The sequence below is a fragment of the Lycium ferocissimum genome, chromosome 9 (assembly GCF_029784015.1).
Source record: "Lycium ferocissimum isolate CSIRO_LF1 chromosome 9, AGI_CSIRO_Lferr_CH_V1, whole genome shotgun sequence".
Taxonomy (NCBI): Eukaryota; Viridiplantae; Streptophyta; class Magnoliopsida; order Solanales; family Solanaceae; genus Lycium; species Lycium ferocissimum.
The window spans coordinates 68,824,299-68,844,664 of NC_081350.1; the positions used below are offsets into that span (position 1 = coordinate 68,824,299).

Consider the following 20,366-nt stretch of genomic DNA (forward strand, 5'->3'; position numbering starts at 1 on the left):
TTTCAAGCAATATTTCCAGCAAATTTCAGTGAAGTACTACAGCAGTTACACGAAAATTTCATCATCTATTTATATGCAAGTAAGCTACATTATTACCACACTAATTCTCACAACAACCCACAACCAATTTAACTCCAACTCTAACTATTACATTCCTTCATTCTCATCACATAATCCATGATATCAACAACCAAACTATTGATTCAAATCAGTCCACCATTTTTGAATAAAACAGCCCCTACGGCTTTTACAACATTTCAACAACATTCCAACATTCGTACAATTCATGTTTCAACATCAAGATACATAATTTCATGATTTTCTTTCATTTATGCTCACCATAACATGTTCAAACCATCCACAACACAAGCAAATTCGTCCTAAGACATATAGAAAAATAATCAACTCTTACCTTAGCAAGTTGGCTCTTCCACTTAGCTAGAATTTGTGAAATGAACTAATACTTGTTCTTGTTGCTCCAAATGACTTCTCCATGTTATTATCACCTTCATAAGGGATGAAATAACTAGAAAATCTGATTTTTAGATCAACAAATTTGAGCTCCAATTTTTCTAGCCATGGCCGAATGCCATGGCTTATGCTTTCTCTCTCTCTAGCTTGCATATCAACGTTTCCTTCACGTATACACCATATTAAACCTCTAATACAAATTAATAACATGAGTAGGAGGTTGAAATTACCTTTAACAATCAGAATCTTCAAGAATATTGTTCCTCTTTCCAGCTGCTTGCTTAACAACACAAAGAAAACTTAGGCTACAACTTCTCTTTAACTAATATCATGTCAAGGGTCTAGGATTTAGCTTATATGATGGCTCAATTAGAAAGGGGGTTTAGGAGAGAAAATAAGGGTCCTTGGATCTGTTTTTGGTCGTGTTAGGTGATATAGGGAGAAGTGGTGACTTATATATTAAGTTTAATGGGCCTCATGGGCCGAAATATGAGTGTTTGGATCGGGTCTCCAGTTTCTGCCCCGCCAGCCCAACTTGCATCGTCCATATCTCCTTATTCCGATATCATTTTGACGAGCGGTTTGTTGCGTTGAAAACTAGACTCGATGAACTTCATTTTAGGCTTTTGAAACACCTTAAAACTCCTCATATACTAGGAGGTATGCCTCCAACAATATGGGCTAAAAATCTGGTCCGAGATTTTTTTCTGAAGTTGTTCCGATTCATTTCGTTCAGATTCGTTTAACTTATAATCCTTTTCCAACCCTCATGTAACCTCTTATACATTCATATACATAATCATATACATACATAACAATCCATACACATCTCGAAGGGTCCGGAGAATCACAATAACCTTAAACGTAACTAGAGAACTTACGAAGCTTCGACAAAACTCCAATCGCAAAAATATATTCATATCTTTTGTCCATCTTCTATATCATTACTAATAATCTCAAATACTTTAAAAGGTCACTCACATTACCTCATATACATACTCATAACGCTATTTCAAATCCTTTAGGTTACCATGTCACCTCGGGATACTTAAGGCAACGATATTCTTACTACTCGATTAACTTTCCTTGAACCTTCTTAACTCATTCTTTCTCGTCTTAATTCAAGTAGCACAGATTATTATGGAGTGTAACATCCTTCCCCCTTAGGAACATTCGTCCTCGAATGTTAAATTAGTACTGTATAAGCACACTGATTATGGTGATCTTAAAACGAGTCAATTGTAACTCGAACTCATCTATCATGCTATGCCTTTCCTTACTGAGCGTAATCCCATTCTCCCCCTGATATCTAATAATATTGAACTTCCAAATGTAGTAGACACGATTTAGCTACCTCGCAATCGACTGCAACTTACCATATCCATCTATACTTGAAGCTTAAGTCGAGTTCTTCTTGCTCGTTCTCTTTAAATTCACTGTCTTCTAGTAACTAGCTCGTTCTGATCATCTTGCTTAAACCATTTTGCAATTTCCTTTAATCCCACTTATAACACTTTAGGCATATCATCTTATGTCACTTCTCTATTCTTGACTCAAACTCTTCTATCGCCCCTTTACTCAGATTTGCTCTCGGTCTCCTATCACGCATCCTATTGCAATCTTTACACGAGTATATGTAGGTGCTCAAATTAGCCTGGAAAAATACCTTAGCATCGCCATGCTAGTCTTTATGTAGACCCTATACTCCTCTCTTATATCTTTCAATTGATATCAAGGCTCAACCACGGCTTTTGCCCTCAATACTAATTATACCTCTGTAGTTGTGCTTCAAACCAGCCTTATATCTTTCTTTGATGTATCCATAATATCACAACCACATTGTTGTTACTGACTTCTTACCCATCTTATCAATACTTACTTGGTCTCATCCTCAGCATACAAATATTCGTAGGTTGCATAACTATTCTTGTACAATTTGTATAAAGGTATTTAATCGTAGTCATAGTCCTTCTTTTCCTGGTTCATTCTTATTGTATTATCACTCACTCGCTGTCTATTTCGCCATACTCCTTTCCCTTACTCCATTCACCATTAGGTTTTCTCATACCCTGCTATAGGAGATATTTCCTATCCTTTTTCCATTGCTACTTATATGTCATAATATTATTAGCCAATAACTTCGTTGCAACATCTTAACCTCTAATCCAGTATAGCCTTGCTATCCTTTATAATATCTTTAAGTTACTCGTTACCATTCTCTTGTCGTATTCTTTCTTTTTACAAGCATCCACTTTCTGATGTCATACTATCCAAGACCCCTACCAATAATTCTCAGCACTGTCTCCAATACCATCTTGACTTCTATCCGCTTATTGCTGGCCTTCAAATCTCACTAACTTATTTTTGCAAGGGATCTCACTTAAAGTTTAAGAATACACATTAAACATGTTGCAGTGTCAATTGTTCCCATTTATACTTACTCTACTTTCACCAGCTTCCCCCCTTTGGGGTTGTACTTATACCATATCCATGTCTTTTCTTTATAATCTATAACTTGATTATCTTCGTACGGGATCTTAACAAAATCACGAGGTGATGAGAACTCTCGATTACATAATACAAAATCTTATCTGATGGTTAGTACTCAAGGAATGTAATTAATGTAGCAATTTATTCGAAGCCACATTCCCTTTATTCCGGCCGCAATTAGCTAGTGCTTATAGTCGTTTCAAATTCTCCGTTAGGTAGCACTTATATTCTAATTATAAGTGTCCCAATCTTTCTTATAATACTATCTTTATCCCAACGAATATCGTCTGTTTCTTCTAATAAATTCACAATGCATCAGCTGTTTCGCAAATCCACAATCCTTGTCCTTTAAAGATTTCACTATTCCTGAGGTGAAGTCGCATATACGCAGTACACTTTTATGCCTCATACTCTTTCTCTCTTATTGTATATCAAATGCTAACTTCTAACTTATCCAAAATCATGTCGAATTGTCTTAATAGAGGTATTGTCTTATTATCATTTCGTCGCACTACATTTTTAAGTCCATAACTATATGTTTCCCCTTTTTATTCTATATTCATACTCAATTGATTACATCCGTCTTGGATACTTCCTTTAGTATTTCCTTCGTTTCTCCAAGCCTATGTCCATCTTTTATTTCGTGCACGAGGAATCTCATGTTGTTCCCATATCCCTCGAAAACACAACTTCTATGTGAGCCCTTTCTCATTTTCAAATCATGTTCGTTTATCTCTTTTTATTCTTATCACACCAGTATTTCTGATATTTGTTCTGTCTTGTTGCTCGTCTTTTCCTAGATCATCTTTAGTACTTCACCAACAACACATAAAATATATGATCCTCAACAGCCCACAAGTTTAAGTTTTTATTCCACAAATTCCTTCTCCAAGTAGTCAATGAGAACTGATAAAATGTTACTATAAGGTATTCTCCAACTACCAGCAGAAGAAAGCTAGAGTCCGACAAGCACCACATAACTTCTTAGTACTTAATTCACATAGTTTATCCCCATATTTTTTTTTTGAGTCATGAGCGAATCATTTAAATTCCCAACTGCTTGTCACACGCTTTGTATTCTTCCAATAAGGTGAAACTTAACCGTCGGACATTTTTGCCCTTCAACATAGGCTTTTTCTAAAGCAAAATGTGGTTGGAACGTATTCGATCCGTTTAAATGAATTGCGAAGTCGCTTTATAAGCACTCATATATGCTTTCTCGAAATAAAATTTCCCAATAAGGATGATCTTTGCTTACGAATGACATAGAGGATATCTCTTAAGCTTCAATCCAACGTAATAATTTACCCTATCGGTATTGACTTTTAAGACATATTAAGAACTTACATCCCATTCTCCTTTTTATATTTCTGGAAAAATTTGGGCAGAGATTCCTCTGTGCTTCTTACTATTCCAAAAACTGCACGAAGGAAATACCAACAATGCCTCAAATTCAAGGGGCCAACATATATACGTATATATCATATCATATCATAGCCATACGGGGCTAACAATTTCAAGTAAAAGTATAAGGATGTCGAGACTTACCTCACATGTCCAACTCAAATTGCACAAAATATACAAAATATACGTTACACTTTCCGTTTACTTTCCGTTTCAATCTTCAACTCTATATTTCAATCGTACTTCAAATACCTTACCCGACATACATCTTTCACACCACAATTAATATAACGCTTACCATTTTCTCGTGTATCTTCCATGTAGCTTCCAATATTATCAGTCACTTTCTTCTGTCGATGCCGTTCTTCAGCTGAAATCAAGGGTTAGTAAACTGAATTCCATTACCTATGGCTGGGCTCTATTGCACGATCTCAGATATGAAAGAAAGGTAACATCCTAAATGTCCTGTAGCTTCCTGTTTATAGATGTGGTGCACAACACACCGATAAACAAGACTCTACTAGACACGGTCTGTAGACATTCCGAGGACGAACTGCTCTGATACCACTTCTGTCAAATCACGACCCAACCCCGTAGGCCGTGACTAGTGCCCGATCTGGGCACCCAAACATATCTATCAAATGCTATCTCAAATCATATCAAACGCATTCAAGTATATAGCGTTTAAATGAATTACGAAGGCCGACAAGGCTATATTTCAAATTTAGATACTTTCCAGAAAAATTTCGGCAGAGTTTCCTTTGTTTTACAGACTATCCAAAATAACCCTGCGCACAGAAAATACCAACAAAGGCCACACAGGGCCAACAAAGCAACATGTAAACATATGCGGACCGGCCGCCGCGACGAATGGGATCGCCCAAACACAACATATACACACGCATCCGTACAGAAAGACCCTAACCCACAAACATGTCCACAGCTCTAAAAGAAAGGTAACAGACAGACAGAATCATATGACGGGACAGGGCCCCGCCGTACCCATGAACGAATATATACAAATGCACTAACAAATATATACCAAAAATATAAGCTCCGGAATGAGAGGAGCACTCCGAATAGCAGAAGGGGGTGTCCTAAACAGGTGGATCACCAGGCTGTGCGTCTGTACCTGCGGGCATGGAACGCAGCCCCCCGAAGAAAGGGGGTCAGTACGAAATATGTACTGAGTATGCAAAGCAGAAGATACAGAAAACAAACCTGAGCCATAAACGAAACAGAAGTACAGAAAACAAGTGCAAGTCCAAAATATCAAAATATTTACTTACGAAATATATAAGTCATGCATGGGCCACAGAAAATATGGTCGCCCGCCCGTCGATGGCGCCATAACACAAGATAACACCGAAGGTTTCAAATCTCCATATCCCCGTCACACCTCACAACACAAAGATAACGCCATACACAGCATAACGCCAAATATAAGTGGAACCCGGCCCTCTAGCGAGTGGCTCGGTGAACCATAAACACAGCATAACACCGGAGTATATCAAAGTGCGCACGATAACAGAACCGGCCCGGGATCCGGCGAACGATATCATAATAGTAGGCACGAGCAGAGTAGTGCGGAAACCATATGCATATAAATAAATAAATAAATAAATAAATTTCTTTCAAACTCAATAGCCAAATATTTTTACAGACATCTGAAGGCTCAAAATAAAATTCGGGTCAATTGGAATTAGTATAAAAGAGTTACAAACTTTCGAAGTACGGAATCTTCTGAAAATATTTCATAAGTCGTATTTAGAAGTTCGAGTACCATTTATATTAAGAAGATTTCAAATAACATTATGGAGCACTTCAAAGGGAGCTTTAGAATCATACGCACATATCCAAAATATACATATCCAAACTTTGGCCATATCAAATATTTTTTTCGGACATCATTGTGGATCACATATTCATACTAATAAACATGTGGATGACATTATGGATCAGATCAAAAGGGGACTTTAAAACCATATTTTCATATCGAAATATTCATCAAAGGCTTTAGTCTTCTCGTTTTCTTTCGAACAACATCTAGAACATAACAAATAGAATATTTAAACATCATAAAATATGTACCCACCATATGGAATAGCTTATGGGGTCAAAGATGTTAGCCATCCTAGTGGCTCCAATAATAGGATCCCCTTTTTTTTTTTTTTTTAAGCATACTTATACATTTTCTTTCTTCCAAAACGGATCATGCCAAAAAGAAGGAACGATAGGCTTTACATACCTCGTACGCACTCCAAGCTAGCCCAAATTCAAGCTAATCCCAACCTACGCCTCGGGCTTCTCAAGGTCTACAAATACGTCATAATATGCCGAACATTAGCTATAGGTATTTAGGCAATTAATTCCAAATTAGCACTAAATTCTACGAAATTTGGGCAAAAGATTTCCCTTGTAAACAGGTCAACCCCGAGAATTTAACTCGGCAAATCAACATCAACAACAACAACCAACCTAGCAACATCAATAACCAATCCGAAAGGCAATATAACATTAATAACTCTCTTTTACATCATTCTACAACATTCATAATATTCAATTCGACGGCTTACATTTAAGCCACATTACCGCTTATACATTCAAATACAAACCCGAACTCATACCAACAATATTCAAGGACATTTCAAACAAGTTGCACAATATTTCCGACAATCCAACAATCGCTCCAATTTTCCCGAAAACAGCCCCAAACTACAACATAAGGATGCCCGAAATTCTATCGAACACCTACAATACACCAAGCAGCCCACATACACTTCTTATACATTATTTCAAGCAATATTTCCAGCAAATTTCAGTGAAGTACTACAGCAGTTACACGAAAATTTCATCATCTATTTATATGCAAGTAAGCTACATTATTACCACACTAATTCTCACAACAACCCACAACCAATTTAACTCCAACTCTAACTATTACATTCCTTCATTCTCATCACATAATTCATGATATCAACAACCAAACTATTGATTCAAATCAGTCCACCATTTTTGAATAAAACAGCCCCTACGGCTTTTACAACATTTCAACAACATTCCAACATTCGTACAATTCATGTTTCAACATCAAGATACATAATTTCATGATTTTCTTTCATTTATGCTCACCATAACATGTTCAAACCATCCACAACACAAGCAAATTCGTCCTAAGACATATAGAAAAATAATCAACTCTTACCTTAGCAAGTTGGCTCTTCCACTTAGCTAGAATTTGTGAAATGAACTAATACTTGTTCTTGTTGCTCCAAATGACTTCTCCATGTTATTATCACCTTCATAAGGGATGAAATAACTAGAAAATCTGATTTTTAGATCAACAAATTTGAGCTCCAATTTTTCTAGCCATGGCCGAATGCCATGGCTTATGCTTTCTCTCTCTCTAGCTTGCATATCAACGTTTCCTTCACGTATACACCATATTAAACCTCTAATACAAATTAATAACATGAGTAGGAGGTTGAAATTACCTTTAACAATCAGAATCTTCAAGAATATTGTTCCTCTTTCCAGCTGCTTGCTTAACAACACAAAGAAAACTTAGGCTACAACTTCTCTTTAACTAATATCATGTCAAGGGTCTAGGATTTAGCTTATATGATGGCTCAATTAGAAAGGGGGTTTAGGAGAGAAAATAAGGGTCCTTGGATCTGTTTTTGGTCGTGTTAGGTGATATAGGGAGAAGTGGTGACTTATATATTAAGTTTAATGGGCCTCATGGGCCGAAATATGAGTGTTTGGATCGGGTCTCCAGTTTCTGCCCCGCCAGCCCAACTTGCATCGTCCATATCTCCTTATTCCGATATCATTTTGACGAGCGGTTTGTTGCGTTGAAAACTAGACTCGATGAACTTCATTTTAGGCTTTTGAAACACCTTAAAACTCCTCATATACTAGGAGGTATGCCTCCAACAATATGGGCTAAAAATCTGGTCCGAGATTTTTTTCTGAAGTTGTTCCGATTCATTTCGTTCAGATTCGTTTAACTTATAATCCTTTTCCAACCCTCATGTAACCTCTTATACATTCATATACATAATCATATACATACATAACAATCCATACACATCTCGAAGGGTCCGGAGAATCACAATAACCTTAAACGTAACTAGAGAACTTACGAAGCTTCGACAAAACTCCAATCGCAAAAATATATTCATATCTTTTGTCCATCTTCTATATCATTACTAATAATCTCAAATACTTTAAAAGGTCACTCACATTACCTCATATACATACTCATAACGCTATTTCAAATCCTTTAGGTTACCATGTCACCTCGGGATACTTAAGGCAACGATATTCTTACTACTCGATTAACTTTCCTTGAACCTTCTTAACTCATTCTTTCTCGTCTTAATTCAAGTAGCACAGATTATTATGGAGTGTAACAGAAACCCTTTTCCATTCATTTCATATTAGAATTGCCCATTTGTGGATTCATTTGATTAACTCTTAGTTGAATTCAAATAGTATAGGTTCATTAGTAGGAATCGATTATGAGGATTTGGGTTTAATATACCTAGATTTGCCTATAATTCCTTTACTAATTGGGTCTTGCTCCTATCCTTTCTCATCTCATCTCCAATTCTTCACTTCTCATCCCTTGATTTCTTCGTTATATTTAATTTCGTGTAGTTGTTGTTTGAATCTGTGTCTTCCACAAGCAGGATCGTATCATAACCACCAAGCTGGTAAGAAAATTGCTCGATGTATTACCCGACTCCTGGGATAGCAAGGTAAATGCTATCTCTAAGGCCAAGGATCTCAGCAAATTGACTGTCGATGAGCTTATTGGGAACCTTAAGACTCATGAAATAAAGATGATCATGACAAAGGCAGAAAAGAATAAGGTGAAGAAGGAAAAGAGCCTAGTTCTCAAAATTACAAGAGGAGACTCAAGTGATGACGAGTCAGAAATGGCCTATCTCACGCAAAGATTTCACAAAATGATCAAGAGAAGTGGGGGTTTTCCCAGAACTGGAGGCTCCAGCAGAAACGTCAAAGGAAATGACTACTGCTGTCATATATGTGGGAAACCTAATCATTTCATGAAAGATAAATCCTCAAAACAAGGTCACGATTATGACGAGATCGCAAAGAGGAACCAAGTCCCCGACAGGAGTTTCAGAAGAAAAGAGGCCGCTGATGAGATCGTAAAGCAAGCACTTGCAGCCTGGGAAGACTCCTCAAGTGAGTCTGAGAGTGAAAATGACAAAGGGGAATCGTCCATGATGGTGATTGATGATGGAACAACTAAGCATAAGTCAGACCTTGCACTCATGGCTGAATCTGACACGGATGATGAGAACAAAGAGGTAAATTTCTTCGATATAAAGAAAAACTTGAAAATTTACTCTCAAAAGAAACTCATATCACTATCAGGTGTGCTGGTTGATGCATATCACGCCCTAATCACAGAGACACAGGAGTTAAATCTTACTCTTGATGAAATAAAATTGGACAGGGAGGACTTGTGTGTGTTAGCTAAAGATATGAAGAATCAAGGTCATGAGACAAACGAACAAAATATCTTATTGGAAGGTCAAGTGAGAAAAGATGAGGAAATCTCCTTCAAAAGAAGAGGAGAAGTAAGCAAGACCATCTTAGAGCATGAAGAGGAGCGGAAGAAATTTAAGCTGAACCTCACTGCTGAAACTAAAAAGAATGAGCAGCTCAAGAACGACTTAGAAAGGGCTAAGTTCGATCTTGACAAAACTCTCAACAGGATTCGGTTGTCTAACGAATTTATTTCCAGAAATGAGACTAATGGAAATAGCAAAAGAGGACTGGACTTTGTGGAGGAGAAGGTGCCCTACAATCTTCATAGCAATCATGTTTTCAAAATGGAAAACTAGGCATACACTCACGGTGGACAAGCTGATCACCACCGGGAAGCCTTGGAAACAAGGACTGAAGTGGTTCAATCAGAAAGGAACCTTGTCAAGAAAGGAACTAGAAAGAAAGGAACAGATCCTCAAAAGAAAGGATCTCGAAGGAAGAAAAGGAACATGCTACCCGAGTGGGCCAGAAGAACGTTGATCCATCCTTTCTACAACTACAAAGGACCCAGTCTGGTTTGGGTTCCTAAATCCAACTACTAACATAGTCTAAAGGGGTAGGAGAGTGAAGGAGCAGTCAACATGAATTGATAAATCGTGACAGCTCTAAGATGCAAGACTGAGATCAAAAGGTCTCCTTTCAAAGCCCTAATAGCAGGATGTGTCTCGTACGGAGATGAGTTTTTTTTTTTTTTTTTTTTCGGTTGAGCAGGAAGGTATCTCTCAATGGCTACAAAGGAGGCTAGGTACATCACTGGCAAGTGTTTTTTGGGTATATCTAACTCACTTCTGTACCATTACAGGTATACATACATGGGAGGATCAGGAGAACTTAAGCACAAGAAATTATGCACAATTCACAGTAATTGCTGATACATTCAAATTATCGTTCAGAGACCTAGTCTCTATATCTGAGGTCAGTAATCCTTTTAGTACTCATAAATGTATTTGAATTGTAAGATTTCCAATAAAGCATAAGTTCTTTCCTTTTCCAAGATATTTCAAAATGGTATCTGTGCCAATCATCTCTTAAACAAATTCCTTGTCTTCTGTTACACCTATTCAAAAAGTGTCAACTCAGCCTGTTTAAAAGACGTCCTGCCCTCTATTCTCTTCCCTAAATTCGTCGAAGCATAGAGACCAGGTTCCTCCAAGAGGAGATATAGTAAAAAGAACCTACAAAATCAAAAGGTTCTCCTTGGAAGAGTTTTTAAAAAATGTCAAGATTGAGAGAGGAGCCAGAAATGAAGGTTTTTTTATGAGAGTGGTGAAATTCCAGGAGCGGAGCTACTTTTTTACTTAACCACCACCATGTGTACATGAAGCAGAAGTGGTTGAATTTTATAAGAATCTGCTTTTTACACCCCTCGTCTTCGTAGTGGTAGAACTTATGATTTCCTAGTTGGGTATGCCTTGGGGATTGAAACCTGAGCCCGAGTTGAGATAGGAAGTGTCCCACCCCATATGCAATGGTACCAGCAGGTATTCCTGGGGATTTACAGGATTTGAAGGTGAACGAATCGAATCGACGTGACCTGAACCGAATTAAAAAAGTCTACAGACACCAGTCAAGATCGACGGATCGTCGAACCTGTCCACGAGCCGTCATTGTGCGGTGTCGATAGGGTTCCGCAGCCCTACATTCTACAGGCACAGGTGGACGAGCACGTCGATGGATCGTTGACAGGTTGACGCGTCGTCGACCCGCTCGTCGAACCGGACCACTGAAGCATTTAATTCTCCGAGTATAAATACATGGTCCACGACTTTATGTCTTATTTCTCTCTTTCCCAGATCAAAAAACCCTAATATTTTGCTCTCCCAACATTTATGGCATAGTAGTGAAGATTTGACAAGACCCGGACACCGTAAACTCGAGCTTGTGAAGAAGAAGGTTATTTCTAGGGTTTCTCCAAGAATGGGAAGCTTAGGTAGTTGAAGTTAAGGTGATTCTTGGGATTCTTGACCCCTTAAGGTATGTAAATGATTCCTACCCTTGTATTTGAGTTGCTATCAAGAGCTTTAGTGATTTTAGGTAAAGAAAAGGTATTTGTGGAAGTGATAGATTGATGAAGGGTAAGGTAGTGGCATGAGACAATTTTAAAGAAATGATTAGGGATGGATTTACGTGTATTTAGATATATATAGGCGCTATCATTGTAAGCTTATAAAGGAGATAGTCATCTATGATTCGTTAAGCTTTATACGTGCTTGGGGGTGATTAGTAAGCAAAGCAAGTAGCCTAATTAAGTCTTATGTTATCTTAATTGCAGATTTACAAGTTCAAGAAGTAGAAGTTGGGAGATTTGATATACGACAAGGTATGTTAAGGTTATTCCTTCTTTTTTTGGCATGATCCTATGATATGAACCAATAAACGAGTAAGAGAGTTTCCATATTACTCTATTCTTATAAGTACTAAGAGAAATACAGTTGGTGTTCCCGTACCCCGACTATGGTATTTTTCCCATATACAGATCTTACGATTTCCTGTCCTAGTAGTACTAGTTTAGTAAGGCCTATGAAGAGGTAAATTGTCATTATATTATTTGAGAATCCTGTTGTTCAGTCTTACTTGTATTATGCATTCACTTTTAGTTCTCAGGGGTACAGTCAAAGGCACACTTGACAAGAGGTGAAGTTGTGACCTATGATATTAGCTCTAAATGTGAAAGGCACATTTGACAGGGGGTGAAGGTGTGGCCTATGAGTGGTCTAGGAGTGACCTATGATGTTGGAATATATACATGAGAAAGGCACACTTGACAGGGGGTGAAGGCGTGGCCTGTGATGTGACAATGAGGTGTGTACCTACTACATATATATATATATATATATATATATATATATATGCATGCCCATGTTTTCCGATATACAGATTTAGTCAGAGGCAGACAGATACCAGTTCATACAAATTCATGCAGATAGTCATTTCAGCTTATGAGTTCAGATTTTATTCATGATTTCTGTACATATTTATACATGTTGTCTTTATGCCTTACATATTCAGTACATTATCTGTACTAACTCCCACATTGCTAGGGGCCGCATTCATGCCCGCGGTACGGAGTTGACGATGGTCCGGCTTAGTAGGACCCTTAGCCAGCAGCGATCAGTGCACTCCATTCGATCCGGAGTTGCAGTCTATTTTGGTAGGCCATTCTTTTGACATATATATAGATGGATACGACGGGGCCCCGTCCCGTCCTTTATAAAGCTTTATTCCGATGAGAGGTTTGTAAACGGTATGCGAGTCGACGATGTAGCCTTGTCGGCTTATATTCTTTTGTGTACGTATATATGGCGGCTAGGCGCTTGCCGTTCTTCCGCTTGTTATGTTTATATGTATATGCAGATTGTACAGAGTTCGGATGTTTCCTTTTTATGAGATTAGTTTGTGCCATTTATGGGCTATTGATGTTCAGTATGTTTCAGATAAGTGTCTAGGGGTGTTTCGTCGCTAGAGGTCAGACTCCCATCACGGCTCATCGATTTGGGTCGTGACAGAAGACCCTTATCCAAAGAGCGATCATTGCACTCCATTCGATCCGGAGTTGCAGTCTATTTTGGTAGGACATTCCTTTGAGATGTATATAGATGGGTATGACAGGGCCCTGTCCCATCCTTTCTAGCCTTATTCCGCAGAGGTCGTAGACAGTTGTATGTAGTAGTCAGACGATGTAGCCTTGTCGGCTTATATTATTTTGTGTACAGTACATATGGCAGCCTAGCTGGCTTGCACTGTTTTTCCGCATGTTATGTTTATATGTATATGCAGATTTTACAGAGTCCGGATGTTTCCTCTTTATGAGATTAGTTTGTGCCATTTATGGGCTATTGATGTTCAGTATGTTTCAGATAAGTGTTTAGGGGTGTTTGGTCGCTAGAGGTCAGGCTCCCGTCACGGCTCATCGATTTGGGTCATGACAGAAGTGGTATCATAGCAGTTTCGTCCTAGGGTTGTCTACAGACCGCGTCTAGTAGAGTCTTGTTTATGGGCATGTTGTGCACCACACTTATAAACAGGAGGCTACAGGACATTTAGGATGATGTCATTCCTTCTCTCCTAGATTGTGCGTTAGAGCCATGTGTTAGGCGTTCGCTTTCTAATAAATTGTTATGATTTCAGCAATGCCTCCGAAGAAAGCTACAGCTGCCCAGAAAGGCAAGAAAGCCACAGGAGAGGCCACTAGCCGTACTCGGCAGGCCACTAGGGCTCAGGATAAGATTCAGAGTGAGAGCCCATTCGAGACATCGCATACACCGTCTCCAGCACCCGTCCCAGTTCCTCAGCCAGATGCACCAGGCCAGGATGTGCGGGATGCTGTTCAGTTATTGACCAGATTAGTAGCCGCTCAGGCTCAGCGGCCGGGAGTTGGTAGTTCGAGGGTTAAGACCTTCCTTGAGTTAGATCCTCTAGAATTTTCAATGATAAAGCAGAATATGGATCCCCAAGATTTCATTGATGTTATGCAGAGGACTTTGAGGGTTATGCATGCAAGTGAGGTTGAGTCGTTGGAGTTAGCTTCATATAGACTTCGCGACATTGCAGTACAGTGGTATCAGACTTGGGAGTTTTCTAGAGGAGAGAGTTCTCCACCAATTGTGTGTGGCGAGAGTTCGCGGATGCTTTTATCTGCCATTGTTTGCCTCCTGAGGTCAGGCGAGCCCGAGCAAACAAATTTCTACGTATTGAGTAGGGCAAAGATGAGTGTCCAAGAGTATTGTGTGCATTTTGATTCTATGGCTAGATATGCCGCAGCCATGGTGGCTGAGATGGAAGACAGAATCACCGTTTTGTGGCTGGTTTAGGTCCACATTTTGTTATATCCCGTATTTTGCGCGTTGGAATATTTTAAGTTGGTTGCGACGAGTTAAGAACAAGGCTATTTTTTTCCGACTTTGTTAGAATGCATAAGTTGCATATTCATCTTTTATTGGTATGGAGTGTTAAGGGAAAATTTGGAATAAGAAAAATTTGGGGTTAAAAGTGAATTATGGGAAGTTAAGCATTTCATGAAAATTAAGGGCTAGAAGTGAAATTTTGAAAACTTAATATTTCATGAAAATGGCCATATGTGGCCATGTGTGGGGTGTGGGCCATAGGCCACATGTGTTAATTATATATGGTGAGATAAGATGACAACTTAATAATCTTCATCATCTTCCACCCCTTAGAATTTTGTAGAACCTTGGAGAGAAACCAAGGAACCATTCGGCCAAGAGAAAAAAAAATGGAAGACCAAAAATCTTGAGCAAAAAAATATTTCCTTCTAGCAAACCCACTCATTGGAAGGCCCTTATCAACATGGAGTAGTTGTTGGAGCGAGTAAAGCCTTTATCTTGCAAGAACAAACTCTAGCCAAGTTGAAGAATCAAGTGAAAGAGGTAAGGTTCAATCTTCTCTTTTATATGTTATGAATGGTTGGTGTATGTCGTAGTATGTGGAAATGAATGAAATTCATGAAATTATGGGGGTTGAAGTCAAACCGTGTGTGTGTGGGTTTGGTCGTGGGTAGTGTGTGTTGTATAGGAATGATGGATTAATTGTACTTAGCATGTTTGGGTGTTGTTGTAGTGTGTAGAAATGGATAGAAATTATGAAAGTTGTGTGTTGATGTTGTGGCCGAAAATGGGTTGTCTTGTGTGGCAAGGAATGAACAAATTTTATGTGGTATTTTAGTTGTTGTGTTGTGGATTCCATGATGCAAATGAAAGTTTAATGGTTTAAATATATTATATAGTCGTTTGTGGTTTGTTATGGAAGTTAATGTGAATTAAATGTGGTTTCTTGAATTTATGAAGATAATGTTGTAAACGTGTGGATTGTTGATATAGTTTATGAGTTTTGGAAGAAAGAAATATGTTATTGTTGTTCGTGTTTGGATTGTTTGAATGTTGTGTGGATTGTTTGAGCCGTTCTTGAAACTTGTTTGAGTGGTCTCGGATTAGTATTTGAATATGCGAGCATTGACGTTGCCTTGAATGTAGAAAGTCGAATGGAACGAAAATGGAATGTCGTCGAATCATATGGAAAAGAATTACTAATGTTAGAATGTGTTTGGAATTGATTATTGATATTGTTTCTATGGTTGTTGGTATTGTTGTTGATAATATTGGCTGAGTTGAATTCTCGGGGATGCTGAGTTTATAGGGGAAATGCTGCCCAAATTTTTGTAAATAAAGTGCGAGCTTGGAATTGGATTCTTCGATGCTTATGACTAATGGTCGATGCCTAATGACGTTATTGTAGATTTTGAGAAGCCGAGGCGTAAGTTTGGATTAGCTTAGGAAGCGGACGAGGTATGTAAAGCTTATCCTTCTTTCCTTTTGGCATGTCCTAGACGTAAGTAAGCTTCCATGATGTATCATGAGCTTCGGGGGAACTTTATTCGTAAAATTCAGAGCATGTTTACGATGCATATTTGCTTCTTGATGTTGGCATCTTTATATGATCAAGCTATGGTTTATATGTCTTTGTATGATTGGCTTTCAAATGTTGCATAAAAGTTTTGATTTCAAAAGAGTTTTAACAACGAACGTCCGTAACTTTCAACAAAACCGGATGGCTTTGATACGTCGTAAAACGATTCCATAACGTATGATGACTTTAATTTACATAGGCGGGCCCGGGTGGGGTTGACGCTCGTCCGTGGGTCCCGCGACTTTCCTTTGTATATTGCTAACGACTTTTTTGAAATAACTTAATGTGGCTACCTTTCCGACCCCCGAGTACCTTATATATTTATTAGTTGAGTCTGAAATGATGATTCGTATGCATATGATTTCGATACGTAACTATGATTTCTAAAAGTTCTAACATCAATTCTCGAGTGATATTCGGAAGAAAACTTGATTTGACTATCGTTTTGGCTTATAAATGATGGTTCGTTTTGATTAACCTACCGATTCTTTGAAAATGTTTTAAACTGTATTTGGTTACTCATGATTCTGCTCGTGCATTCTGTTGTTACATTTTTCGCCAAGTCCCGAGCCGGTATGTCATCGTGTGCACTATGTGTATTACGAAGTATGATGTGTCCGGTTCGCCGAGCCCCTTTTGGCCGGGAGCCGTGTATATATTATGGTGTTATGATGTGTCCACACTTTTAGCCCCTTTTCAACTCCGGTACTATGTATATATGCTGTGATGAGTTATGAAATATGACGTGATATGAAGTATGATATGATATCTCACGATATATGATATGATATGTGATGACTTGATGATATGACGATTCTTTACCGAGTCCCTCCTTTGGATCACGTTATATGTTATATATATGTATTCTGGAATATGGTCGGTTGGTTTCAGACCCGGTGGTGGGGCAAACCCAATGGTGGGGCAAACCCAATGATGAGGCAAATTCCACATTGGTTTAGGCCAATCCCACATTGGTTTAGGCCAATCCCACACTGGTTTAGGCCAATCCCACATTGGTTTAGGCCAATCCCACATCGGTTAATGTCAGCTCAGATGATAAGTTATGATGTTATGATGTGTTACGGTATGAATATGATGATCCTTTACTTATGCCACTCAGTCCCATCATGGGCCAGATATGATACATGACATTGGTATCCATGAATTGTATTTCAGGAGTAAACATTTTGGCATTCTGATGGTTATATTTGTCTTCTGTACCGCTTATGTATGATTTGTACTTCAAATACAAGCACTTTGGTATTCTGGCTTTTATGCTCACTTTCTGTGCTCCTTACTTCGGTTATGACCTCGTTTTCTGTATGCCATGCTTTACATGCTCAGTACATATTCCGCAATCGACCCCTCTCTTCTTCGGGCGTTTCATGCCGCGCGGTATATACGTACGAGTAGAAGATGTCCCATGGGATTGGCGAGCTCCATTTCCTCACTAGTGCTTAAGTCGTAGGAGGTTAAAGATATGGTATCCGGGGTTATGTTAGAGACTTTGCACTTCACTAATATCGTCGTACGATATGTCGAATTTGTAAGCGGCTATGTAAGCCGATGTATTATTATGTTACGAACTTCGTATGTTTGATTTCATACGATCTAGTTTTATTTGATTTGACAAAAAGATGAAAGGCATGTTTGTTTTCCGAAAAATTTTCATTATGTACTTATGTCATGTTTTGCGGGCTAGATGGTTGCCAAGAGTATCACGAGAGTCAGCGGGTTCCCTCGGCCCTAAGTAAGGGTCGGGTGCCCATCACGCCCTACCGGAAATTAGGGTGTGACACATTTAATAGATGCTTGTACGACTGCTGCATTACATCCAGGCATGGATATCTCCCGTATACAGGCGTATGCACAGAATCTGGAAGATCGCAAGCGTCAGAAGGGGCCAGAGCGTGACCGTGATCGAGGCCATGGTAAGAGGGCCAGATCTTTCGACATTGGAAGTAAGTCTAGGAGAGGATAGAGGCAGCAGCATTCCCAGTATTCATACCATTCGGTAGGGAGTGCACCTCCGCGATTTTCAGGCCCGAGGTTTGATCGATCTTCTTATTCCGGAGCGACCTAGAGTTCTAGAGCATCAGGCTTCCAGTACAGACCAGAGTCAGGAAAGATGAGGCCACCCCTGCCATGGTGTGCCCAGTGTGGATTACATATCGGGCAGTGCCGATTGGGATCGAATGCCTGTTATTCTTGTGGCCGACCAGGTCATGTGATGAGGAATTGTCCGTTAAGAGGTGGCATGGGCACTGTTCAGCCTACAGGGTCTATAGCTAGTTCTTCTTCTTCTGCAGTGCGCCCTTCAGGGCAAGTTTTTCAGACACCAGCAGGGCGAGGTAGAGAAAGGAGTGGAGCGTCCAGCTCGAGCAGTCCTCAGCACCGCGTGTATGCATTGGGTGGTAGACAGGACTGCGAGATGTCTCCTGATGTTGTTACAGGTATATTATCGATTTCCTCCCATGATGTTTATGCACTGATTGATCCAGGTTCCACTTTATCATATGTTACTCCATTTGTCGCTGGTAAGTTTGGGGTAAAACCCGAGTCAATTAAACCATTTGAGGTATCTACGCCTGTTGGCGATCCGGTCATAGCTAGGCGAGTATATCGGGATTGTGTTGTTATAGTTTGTGATCGCTACTCTGTAGCAGATTTGATTGAGTTAGATATGATTGATTTCAACGTTATTATGAGAATGGATTGGTTGGCTTCCTATTATGCTAATGTTGATTGCAGAACAAAGATAGTTCGATTTCAGTTTCCCGGGGAGCCAGTCCTAGAGTGGAAGGGTAATGCTGTTTCGCGTAGAGGTAGGTTTATTTCCTACCTTAAGGCAGAGAAGATGATCAAAAAAGGGTGTATTTTTCACCTAATTCTAGTTCAAGATGAGCAAGTAGAGTCGCCGACTCTTCAGTCTGTCCCTGTGGTTAATGAGTTACCAGAAGTGTTTCCAGATGAGCTTCCAGGCATTCCCCCAGAAAGGGAGATCGATTTTGCTATTGATCCTGTGCACGACACACCAATATCTATTCCTCCTTATAGGATGGCACCTGCGGAGTTGAAGGAATTGAAGGAGCAGTTGAAATATTTGCTTGAGAAAGGCTTTATTAGGCCTAGTACATCGCCGTGGAGAGCCCCGGTGTTATTTGTGAGAAAGAAGGACGGCTCTTTGCGAATGTGTATTGATTATAGGCAATTAAATAAAGTGAATGTAAAGAATAAGTATCCGCTCCCGGGGATTGATGATTTATTTGATCAGTTGAAAGGTTCCAAGTATTTCTCAAAGATAGACTTGAGGTCAGGATACCCCCAGGTTAGGGTGAAGGAGGAAGACATTCCGAAGACGGCATTCCGGACTAGATATGGCCACTATGAGTTCCATGTTATGTCGTTCGGGCTAACTAATGCCCCAGCCGTATTCATGGATTTGATGAATCGTGTATTCAGGTCCTTTTTAGATTTGTTCATGATTATGTTCATAGATAATATTCTGGTCTATTCGCCGTCAGAGGCCGATCATGCAGAACATCTGCGGGCAGTGCTTGGGATTCTCCGAGGTAAAGAGTGGTATGCTAAGTTTTCTAAGTGTGAGTTCTGGTTGAACTCTGTGGCTTTTCTGGGTCACATTATTTCAAAGAAGGTGTTAGAGTGGATGCTCAGAAGATTGAAGCTGTGAAGAATTGGCCAAGGCCCACGGCACCAACGGAGATACGTAGTTTCTTGAGCTTGGCAGGTTACTATAGAAGGTTTGTAGAAGGATTTTCCTCTCGTTCAGCCCCATTGACCAAATTGACTCAGAAATCAGTTAAGTTCCAATGGACAGACGCTTGTGAGCAAAGTTTTCAGACGTTGAAGGATAAGCTAACTTCCGCACTAGTTTTGACTCTTCCAGAAGGAGCATATGGCTATGTGGTATATTGTGATGCTTCGGGTGTTGGATTTGGCTGTGTCGTGAAGTAGCACGGTAAGGTTGTCGC

The 20,366-nt window shown here is 39.4% G+C and overlaps 3 long non-coding RNA genes across 4 annotated transcripts in view; all 3 read right to left on the reverse strand.

The window, feature by feature from the left end:
* Positions 1–428: 428 nt before the first annotated feature.
* LOC132029454 (uncharacterized) lies at positions 429–1,170 on the reverse strand. The gene is made up of 2 exons (XR_009407817.1): positions 702–1,170; positions 429–635 (listed from the first exon to the last, which is right to left on the reverse strand). It is a non-coding gene; the product is annotated as an uncharacterized LOC132029454 (long non-coding RNA).
* Positions 1,171–5,081: 3,911 nt separating this feature from the next.
* The window catches only part of LOC132029456 (uncharacterized), a 90,488-nt gene continuing 75,203 nt past the window's right edge, over positions 5,082–20,366 (reverse strand). The window contains exons 1-2 of one of the 2 annotated variants that reach the window (XR_009407821.1): positions 6,614–6,682; positions 5,082–5,497 (exon numbers count right to left, since the gene is read on the reverse strand). This is a non-coding gene — a long non-coding RNA (uncharacterized LOC132029456). Of the gene's footprint in view, positions 5,498–6,613; positions 6,683–20,366 lie in introns of those variants that run through there. The other variant, XR_009407820.1, reaches the window with a different exon arrangement.
* Positions 7,587–8,328, reverse strand: LOC132029455 (uncharacterized). The gene is made up of 2 exons (XR_009407818.1): positions 7,860–8,328; positions 7,587–7,793 (listed from the first exon to the last, which is right to left on the reverse strand). It is a non-coding gene; the product is annotated as an uncharacterized LOC132029455 (long non-coding RNA).